This window comes from Urocampus carinirostris, chromosome 5 (assembly GCF_059441175.1).
Source record: "Urocampus carinirostris isolate Australia breed hairy pipefish chromosome 5, RoL_Ucar_1.0, whole genome shotgun sequence".
Taxonomy (NCBI): domain Eukaryota; kingdom Metazoa; phylum Chordata; class Actinopteri; order Syngnathiformes; family Syngnathidae; genus Urocampus; species Urocampus carinirostris.
Window position 1 is genome coordinate 15,230,472 of NC_142353.1, and position 10,841 is coordinate 15,241,312.

The following is a 10,841-nucleotide window of genomic DNA, read 5'->3' on the forward strand; positions in this document are numbered from 1 at the left end:
TTTGACAAGCCAGGAGTGGAACCAGACGCCATGAGCCGGGACTAGCTGACAGGAAGGATGAGAGGTGTGCCTTATAAACTCCATGATTTCCCCAACGCTTATTTCAATCCTGTCAGCCTTCCTATTTCCTCTCCTTTTGTCAGCGTGACCCTTTAAATAAACCGTGGTCCGGAGGAGGCTGAAGCTATCAATTAGCGTCATCTTGATGAGGCGCTGTAGATATTAATCAGCAGGCGTGTGACAGACTGGGACGAGAGAACTCACGACCCGCGTGCTCTTGAATTTCCTCGCTCCACATCGCTAAACCAAACTGATATCTAATTATGCCCCCTTGGCCGACGAGCCAAGAGAGCAGCTGCAAGCGGAAACACCGAAACTTTGAAGAATGTTAGAGGTAAGATCAAGCCTATAACATCCAACCCAGGCTCACGAGTACAAAGACCTGACACGGCCCAAGCCCGACCAATTAACTTGATTTGCAGGAACAAGCCTGAAGCTTTATTAGTGAGGACTCAGGAGGAGGAGAGGGGATTGGAATTAACAAATTAAAGCCTGTTTTTGTGACAAAATCTAAGATAAACAAGGGTTGCAACTTACTTACTTTTTTTTAACAAACAATGTCAGATCTTTGTCGTGCAGTCCTGTGATGTCAATGGAGGATCACCAGCATCCTAGCAAGACAGTCACCATATTGTTTTATGATTTAATTAGAATAAGACGTCATGAGTGTTTTAAGCGAAGTTTTGATATATTTTTTGGTGGAGAAGTGGTTGCATTAATGGTACAAAAAAGGGGGAGCAGCCCAAAAGGTTGTAACTGGTAAAAAAACACATAGAGAGCCGCCAACGGGGGCTAACCAGGACAAATTCATGAAAAACGACCACCACCTTGGTCCAAAAAGGCAACCCTAAAACACTGAGTGAGCAGCCAGGCTAACCAACAACAAAAAGTGGCAATGTCTATTGCGACAAACGCAAAGCCGGCCGAGAATAAACAAAACAAGGGACACGGCAAATCTAGCGCTAATGGCAGGCTAGCTGTTTAAAAAAAATACGCGGTGAGCAGTCAGTATAACCAAAAACGAACAATAAAAAGCAGCAATGGCTGTGGTGACTAACGCGAAGCCAGGAATGAACTAGGGGACACAGAAAAACCAGCACTAATACCATGCTAGCTGGCTAATCAATGAGTGCCAACTGGGAGCAAACAAAACAGGAAAACCTTCAGCAGCCCTGATGCTAACTGGGAGCTAGCCAGACAAAATTATGTCAACAGCGACACACACACATACCTGTCAACCTCCACAGCTCCATGCCCCTACAAACTGTCCTTTTTTCCCGTACAAAATACAAAATAATCATTAACCATATTTTTTTTTTTTTTCTCGGAATGATGCATGATGGTAAATCTCCAGGCAGCAGACGCATGCGATTGACAAATTTGAGTTTTTCCGTACAGATTTCCTTGTACGTCGTACTCGTCTTAAAATGCATAAAAATGTACTTTGTACGGCAAAACCGTACAGGTTGAAAGGTATGCATGCACACGGCAAAAATGTATTTGCATAATTGTGGAGGGGAACACTAGACATTTTGAGCCTAACTACAAAAAAAAGTCTATTCAAGAGTATCTTTAAAAAGGGGTGTGTTGTATCCTGAAGGGGTTGAAGGTTATTCATTTTCTTCATTAAGTATGTGTTAACAATGCCCAACTGAGTTCAAAGAGCCCTTACGCTTTGTTTTCCATCGAGCCTATCTGGTTTTATCTTACTTTTATCAGACCTGTTCAGGGAGGAACCCATTAGGACTGAGGGAAATTGGTCTGGGGAGTGCTGGAGAAGGACATCGTGCTCACCCCTGCGGGGTTTCTTTTTTATATTTGTCAATGGAGCATTAAAAACAGTAAAAGCTAGAAAAGGCCTGCTTCTAGTAATGTCGAAACACTAACCCAAAAAGATGAAAAAAAAGTTTATTTGACCGAGTCTAAGAAACGCAAATCATGAACAGACTGCAATAATGACTTAAAGCCAGGAGATAGACTATCATACTTAACAATTTCCGCACCCTACCTAGGAATTTTAAAAGAAAGAGACGCAGAGAGACAAACAAAAACAATGAATGGGAAGTGGATAATAGACAGAAACAGGAAGGGGTTCTTTGAATTGACAATGCAAGTTCAGTACAATACATGTTGTAGTAAGGCAACATCTGTATTTTTTGTGCACGGTCTCTAAAGGCCAAAACTACTCACGGCATCATAACACATCGCCACACTGTGAAGTCTGCATAGCCCGGCGCGACTCAAAAGCAATAATTGTCAATTTAGGTCCGAAGCGGACCAAAATTCAGGTCAGGTTGGACTTGGGCTCAAGAGCTCACCTTCGAAGGAGATGTCACGAGGAGGTCGGTGTCAGCCCGCTCAAGTGAAAGATGGCCCCCAAAGCTAGCCTGAAAGCATGACATTGCCAAAGGGGGGACAAAAAAATCCCATTTTATCATTCAGTGCAATTCGTGCCCTCTCTCCCTGTCAAACATGCCATATGTCCCCGTCACAGGGCGTCTTGCTGCCTTATCGGGTGTGACAGGGCTATTCACACACTGCTCTCAATCAGACACCATCTCCTGCAGGAGGAGAAAAAAAATCCGTCCGAGGCTTGGTGACAGGCTGTCAAGCAGAGGGCAGCAACCTCCACAGGGCTTAGGCTGAGAAGGCCGCCCATCTGGGGAAGGGGGCAGAGGTCACAAAGGGAGACGGCATCCCCGCAAATAAATCCGATGCCGGATTCAAACCAAGCATCAAAAGCTCCGGCACATCAAAGCGTCACAGGAGCCGGCGGATTTCTATTCACGAAAAGTTTCCTCTTTGGTTATTCTGTCTCATGGCTTTGCTCATGTTTAAAAAGGAGACTGCAGTATTCCTGATTGAAGGTTGGAAGAGTTCACTCGGGATTTCACGCTTGCCCGGTCATCAATCCAGTCGGACTTCAAAATACAGTGGTATCCTTCATACGAGCAGCTGTAAACACGACAGTTTTTATATACGAGTTTTATTCGAAGCAAAAATCTTGTGTACTTTAAGAAGAAAAATTCAAGACACGAGCACTCCCATAGGCTAAGACTAGAGACTGACTGAGACCGCTAGAGACCACTGACTGCCAGCATCAGCTGGTTCCAGTTTCCGCAAGCAAAAAGAAACGCAGCAACTATTTACTCACATCAAGACAGACTATGTAGGATACTGCGACAGTACTAGCGATCCACGATAACATTTTAATCTGTCGTGAGTAACAGAGACGAGAGAATCTTGTTCTTTTTGGGGGGAATACACAATTACTTTTCTCTGAAATGAATACTACAAGGAGTTATCAATAACATTTTGTAACTCTACTGTTGTTAGTACATGGATCGTCAATGCGTTATTCCACTACTCATTAAATGCAAATCATGTATTTTAATGTCCTCTGACTGCTCAACAAGCCTGCATCATTTACATTCTCACATACAACCTTTAATCCGCCAGCAGCATTCTTTGAAAGGTTGGCGTATTTATATTCACATATAAAGTACAACTGAATAGTTATACTGGAGCCGTCTGAAGCACAGAGAATGAGGTTGCTGAATTTCCCCTCACCAAGATATTCTCCCTACCGTATATACTTGCAGACAAGCCACATTTACTATAAAATAGAAAATACTCAAATCAGGGGTCCGCTTGTATGCACTTACTGTATTTGGCTGTGTGTCACCAGTAGAAAATGGTAATCAGTGCATGGGGAAAGGAGTTTGGCTTGTCCTGGAAAAACAACTGAACATGAATCTAATTGGAAAAATATAAGCACGGAATTTACGGTAAGCATGTGCTAAATTTTGGTATTTTCATTTGTAGAATTATTTTTGTAATACCTCATGCCTGGAGGAAATAACACAAAACGTCTTGGAAAGCACTCATACACGGAAAATGTGATCTTCAAGTGGTTTGATGCCCGGAGACAAAATAGATATTGTGTATCTCCTTTACAAGCTCACATGAGTGCACAAGCCTAGATATATGGAGGTTTCACTGCTTTCACAAATTGGTGTTCACATTTTCCTATATTTCTTTTATAATGTGACTATTTTAAATCAGTTTTAGGGGTTCTATGCAAGTATATATGGTCCTGTTTAACTTGTTACTTTTGGTGTAACACGCTACATTTTGGTATCAGTAATCTGCGGAGTAACTTCTCAGGGACTTTTCAAATTAAGTAACTAGTGACTGTAATTAATTACTATTCAGCAACGCATCTTTAAAGTTGGAACTGCTAATCAGTGCATTGAAAAAAAAGGTTTTATGAGTGAACATATTATATCGAAGTGTCCTTGGGCAAGACACAGAACCCCTGACACCCCCGATAAGCAGACAGTCACCTTGCATGGCTGTGGCCGCTATCAGTTTGTCAGTGTGTGTGTGTGTGTGTGTGTGTGTGTGTGTGTGTGTGTGTGTGTGTGTGTGTGTGTGTGTGTGTGTGTGTGTGTGTGTGTGTGTGTGTGTGTGTGTGTGAATGGGTAAATGTAAAGCGTTTTGGGAGTTCTTCAGTGACTTGGAAAGCGCTATATAAATGCAGACCATTTACATTAGCTACTTGCCATTAGCATGCTGTAGCTGTAGTATCCATTTGTTCAGAATTAATTGTATTCTTTTTTAAAGGTCCCGCATCTGCCCTCTATTATTGTTATTGCTTGATTGCCTTCCTAACTCAACGCATAATCGACACGAGACTCAAAGGTGGGGTGCGGGATTTGAAAACGTAAGCGTGCAATCATGACTAAGAAAGGAGATGGAAGCAGAGCAACACATAAATGTATGCATTTTATTCGATGCGCTCGAAAAAACCCACCCATACATAATACTAAGAATTACAATAGAAAAACAATGTTTAAAAAATTCCATTAGCCTCACTTAAATCCAGACATTAGGTTAAATATTTCAAACAGGAAAAATTATCAGTTCACATATTTTGCTTAGCATTATTATTCTTGACTGAAATTTTTCTGACCAAAAGAAGTCACTAAAAAATACTCACCGTCCTTTTGATCAACAGCAAAGGGATAAAACAAGCAGCTTATATTCCATAATGAGAAGGCAATGTTTTAACTAGTGATACTAAGCATACAAGATATTGGAGTGTTAGGTCTTTTGTCTCTACATTTTGAAACACTATAGAAGTGTCTCTTAACAAAAAATAATGCAAACATTTAATTTAAAAATGTCAATAGTGGAAATTTAGACTTTAAAAAACAACCTGCATGACTGCTAAGTTTATTGTTTTCAAAATTAGACAAATGCATAAAAGACTTCATAGGATGCCAGTTCCTTATTTTATAGATTATGATGCACTGTTGTTTGTTTTAACTGACACATCATTGTCATTATCAGTCACTCCTTTTGCTGTTCTTTAATATCCAAACCCTCGTTTTTGTAATTTTAATAAAACAAAAAAAAGGGGGTTCAGGGAATGGCTTTGGGACAGTAAGGAATCCTCTTACCGGAAGGCCCCTCTCCCGGTCCTCTTTGCAAGTTTGGAATCCATTGATGGGTTCTCTCCTTATTTCTAGTCTCTACTAAAGTTTAAACCTAGATGTAATCATCAACCCCTCCATATTATCAGATTTAAAAAAAATAATAATACATTTTTGTCATCTGGTAAAGAGATTGAGAGAAAACTGTGTTCAAACTTAAAGCTCGTCTGTCTTGTTTGACGACAGCCCCAGAACTTCAAACACCGGACACTGATGCAATTCTGGCAGTTTTGAGTTGACTATGGAACCCTCGCCTTTGACTTTGTGGCTTCTTCGCTCGTCGTGCAAATAATCCTGCAGCTGCTGCACGATTTTACCAAGTAAGCAATCAGTTGCAAAGTGGGCTAAAAAACACAATTATCACCCCTGTGATGATAAGCAAAGAAAAAGCAGCAGCGGGTGAGGAGGAAAAGCGCTATTACCTGCTCCGAGTTATTTCATACAAAGAAGTGGGATGTGTCACCTCCACTCCTGTGGAAAAAAAAGGCGCAACCCTCCCAAGCACACATTTTATGAAACATTTTGTGTGAAATGATTGCTAATCTATGCAAGAAACCAATCAGCACCTCATTCATAATGCATGAGCGACGAGATACGGCTTTTGCGACGCTTTTGGATTATTCGATGTTATCATCGCGTGCTGCAGCAGCTGAAATATGAGCACTTCTACCTGTTTTATTGTAATTATATGACAGCAGAGGTCTTCCCACAAAGTGCCGGCGAAGGAAGAAAGACGCGGAAAAGTGAGACGGACAAGCGAGAACATCCATTAGAGCACAACTACAAATGACTGAAGATGGGAATATTTGTTTGTAAGAGTTTTGTAAATCCATTTGTGCGGCGATACATCAACCGAAAAGCGGCGGTGTTAAGTACATCGGGCTGACGTATTAACGGGCCCTCAATCACATGCCGTCACATTTTGAGATCGTCCTCCACCTTCCTGAGCCTCTAATAGGGGAAAAATGGAAGTCGTTCAGTTGGCTGCCGGCCCAGAAGACTGATTCAAAGTAAGTTCAAAGAAGGAGCATTTGAAAATGTTCATCTGCAACTCAAATCAAATTTAATTGCAGAGAGGTGGTCTGTCAGGCCCTGCTGGCCTAAAAAAGATGTGAATGATGTGATGTTACTGAGATGTCTGTCAATGATTAGTAAATCGTAAGTTGGTTCAGTGGTATATTTTGTATGTTTAAGGTTTATATAAGTATTTTTAAGGATTGTATAAGTAACCTGTATTGTTCTGTACGAAAAAAAAAAAACATTTTATAAAATAATATGCTATATAAACATAAATAAAGTTAAGTGTAACTTACTTTTGGAAGATGCGCTTCAAGAGGTATGTGTTAGAAAGTGGCCAAAAAAGCGATCTAACCATTTTCTCAACCGCATCAAGTTTTCTTATTCCACTTTCAATTCCAGAGGAACGGCTCGCCTCTCCTTTATACTGTACACCAACCATATTGAATGGATACACAAGATATTAAACAATAAAAATGTCAAAGTTCTTAGCGCGCTGGAGATACAGTATAGAATGTTTACACACATACTAGAACGAGGAAGTGGAATTTTTTACTTTCAGGTGGATGCTGGGTGACCTCTCACAGCGCCACATGCTGGTAGCGGCGGAAAGAGCTCTACAGTAATGTCCTTCACTCAGAAAACGGCGCACAGAATACAAAATCTAACTTACAGCAATGTCCGGATATTTTTAGTAGGGGGGCGTCTATAATTCCCAATTGTCAATCGGTTTCCTTTATTGCTTCTCCCTGGTTGCGCTGCTTCCAGATGAGTGCTTTCATATTTAAGCTTTTAACAAATAGCTCATGTACCGTTTCATCAGTGTTAGATAAAGCTGTTGGTTTAGCCAATCAGATTCCAAGTTGGAGAGTAAGCGCCTGCTAGCAGGCCTTGGTAAACGTCACTGGTTTCACAAACTATGATTAGCTAAAAGAGCTTGAAGAGACCGAAATGCACAAGGATATATATTGTGTTGATGAAATAGCAAAAGGTTGGACATCTCTGAAGCGAGCAGGCCTTACACAAGTGGGAAGAGGTTTTGTCTGCTATTTTCACCTTAGAGGTAAGATCTTAAGCCTAGCCCGGGCCCCACCCAAATTTGTAAAAAAAAGTCAATCATTACCTACAGGTCGACTCTTTACGTGTCTTGCATCCGCGCAGCACCCTTCACGCAAAATCACAATGACCCATGACTGATGAGCTTTTTTTCAGAACCAAAACCTTCAGGCTACTCAGGTGTTGTTAGCATGCTACCTGGTACCCAAGGCCACCACGTTGAGACCCTGTTCTAGAGCTAATTTTGAATGCTTCATTTACAAAAATAGCAAAAACGCATTTAAAGGTATCGTCCTTTTAGCAATAGATTATGCAAGAATGATTGCCTTTACATTATGAAATGCTACCAGCATTAAAAATGTATTTCTGGCACAAGATCTGTAATAGCTTGCAATAACAAAAATATAGACAAAAACTGGCGGCAAACAGTATGTTGGGCACGTTACTTTAAAAATGTTATGGGTTATAGTTACTCACCCAAAAGAAACTGAGTTAGTAACTGAATTACTCTATAAAAAAGTAACCAGTTACCGGGGAAAGTACTTGTTTCCGTTATAGTAAAAACATTGTATCTCAAAGAATTTGACATTTTAGGGCGCCCGCTTTGAGACTGGGAGGTCGCTGGTTCGAGCCTCGGCCGAGTCATACCTAAGACTTACAACATTGGTACTCATTGCCTTCCTGCTTGGCGCTCAGCATTAAGGGGTGGAATGGGGGGTTTGCTCACCTAATGACTAAAATGGCTGCGCCCTGTTTGGCTGCGGCTGCATCGGCTCGCTACAGTTTAACTGTACGGGTCAGGTGTATCGACATTTCGTTCTGTGTACATTGTTACAAAGAATGACAATACAAGTAAATTATTATTATTATTATTATTTTCCAAGCAAATAGAAAACACCCCAGTGACGTCTTTGGCCGGAGTTTAATTATAGAAATGGGAGTTCCGATTATTTAAGTGTATCGTCTTTTTCAGCTCGGCTCCCTAAAAACAGACGACTCTTTTGGGTCCCAGCAGCTCTTCAGGTTGTTGTTTTTTTGCTTTAATCCGCACATTTCCAATTATTCTGTAATATTGTGCACAGAAGACCTTAAAAGGAGGGGAAAAATAAAGAAAAAAAGACAAACCCATACCCAAAAAACAGCTTGGAGAGGGATGGGCGCCGCCAGGTTGTACTTCCCCAAGACACACCAAAGGATGTGGTGCCCAATGGATGTTGTTGCATTAACAAACAATGAAATTAAAAAATAAAATACAAAATAACTAAATGTAAAAAAATAAAAAGGATGACCAGGTTGCAATGGATGTAGCATTAACAAACAATATGGGGAAAATTGTAACTGAAATTTTTGAATACTTTTCTTTTTTTTTTTTTGCATTGTATAATTTTTAAAAAGCTGTACAATGGATATAGATGGATACAATTTTCATTACCATTCTACGGTTCCGCTGAAAAATGGTCGTCAGGCAGGAAACCCCCGAGCTGTAAATTGGACACCACTTGGAAATTAAAAAACAGACGTGTTGCGCTAAAGACCGTAAGGATGTAATGAGACTTTTCGACTGATTGTAAACAAAAATAATCTTGAAGTGGTGACATATTTCATAGTCGTACATTGGAGCCAGTTCAAACATAATGGCTTTTTCCCTTCAATGATTCAAAGCAAGGATGAAGGGTCCTATGAAAAATCAATGAGTCGTTTCAAAGCCAACAGCAAAGAAAGGTGCTTTTGTCTACAATTAAACAAGTGCGCTGGTGGCAATGAAGGATGACAGTATGTTGCAGGTAGCGGCCTCGTGCAATCGATGACGGGGTCGATACGACGACATGATACAATTCTGCGATGGAGACGGGGGGAGAAAAAAAGAATGAGGCCTGGGAGTCAAAGTGTGTTAAGGGTTGCCGATGTTTACAACAAACACGGTCCACAGGGGCCATCCAGCAGCCGGCCACAGAGTGAGCAACGCGCTTGACATCCAACAAATCAAATGTTTGGAATCTCGGATGAAAAATGTGTACTCTGAGGGGTCACACGTCCAAAGATGATTTACGGCAGGGTAAAATAAAAGTCATGCTAAAGTACTCGTACGTTTTGAAAAATATTATTATTGTGTTTTTATCACTGGTAGGCTAGATCCCTGAACCACTGAGGCCATATGGGCACCATTTCCTGTGGTCTTTTTTGGGCAAGTACAGTCTGGTGGCGCCCATCCCTCTCCCGGCCATTATATATTTCCACCTGGTCTCAAACCGGCGACCTTTAGCATAACAGGCGAAAGTGTTAACCACAACACTATGGAAAGACATTCAAATATAGAGAGACAAGTGTGATTATACAACGTAGCTACGCGACCTTTCTTACCTACGTGACTATGCTATTCATTTGGACAGGTAACTTAAAATTAGTTTTACCTGGTTATATCAGTATCAGAAATTATTTTCCCCCCATTTTATTAACACTCCACTTATTGAAACATAAATATTTTGTTTGTTTGTTTGTACATGATTCAATTGTTTGTTTGTTTGTACATGATTCAAATTGAATCGTTTCTTGTACATGATTCAATTGTTTGTTTGTTTGTACATGATTCAAATTGAATCGTTTCTCCGGCGCCGTCACGAATGGCAGCCACTCCAGCAGCTCCCGTGTTATTTTCGATTGTTCTCAGCTCAGGGATGCTGCTGGAAAAGTGAATTTCCCTTCGGGGATGAATAAAGTATCTATCTATCTATCTATCTATCTAATGTTGCTGTGCAGAATTCTGTCTTTCATAGAAAAGCGGCTGTTTCAGCTCGGCTCACTAAAAAAGAACTGGCTCTTTTGGCACCCAAACGGCTCTTCAAAATGTTTTTGCTGCTTTGATACATACAATACCAAATATTATGAAACAGTATGCACAAAATGATGGGGGATAAGGCAAAAAAAGGGGAAAGATTAAGAATAAACATCAAGCAAAAGGAAGAAATGAGCAAAGTAAAGAACACCAACGAAAAAAAAGTAGTAAAAGAAAAAGAAAACAAAAAAAGGAAAAAAGGCTGGAAAAAGACGTAAAAATCTAGAAAAAAGATTTGGAATTCAAACGGTTATTCAGATTTTTGTGTTGCTTTCATCCATATAGGATTCATTATTATGTAATATTATCCACAAAATGATTTAAAAGGAGAGGGGAAATAAAGGAAAAAAATAAAAGAAAACTAGACAAAAATTTTA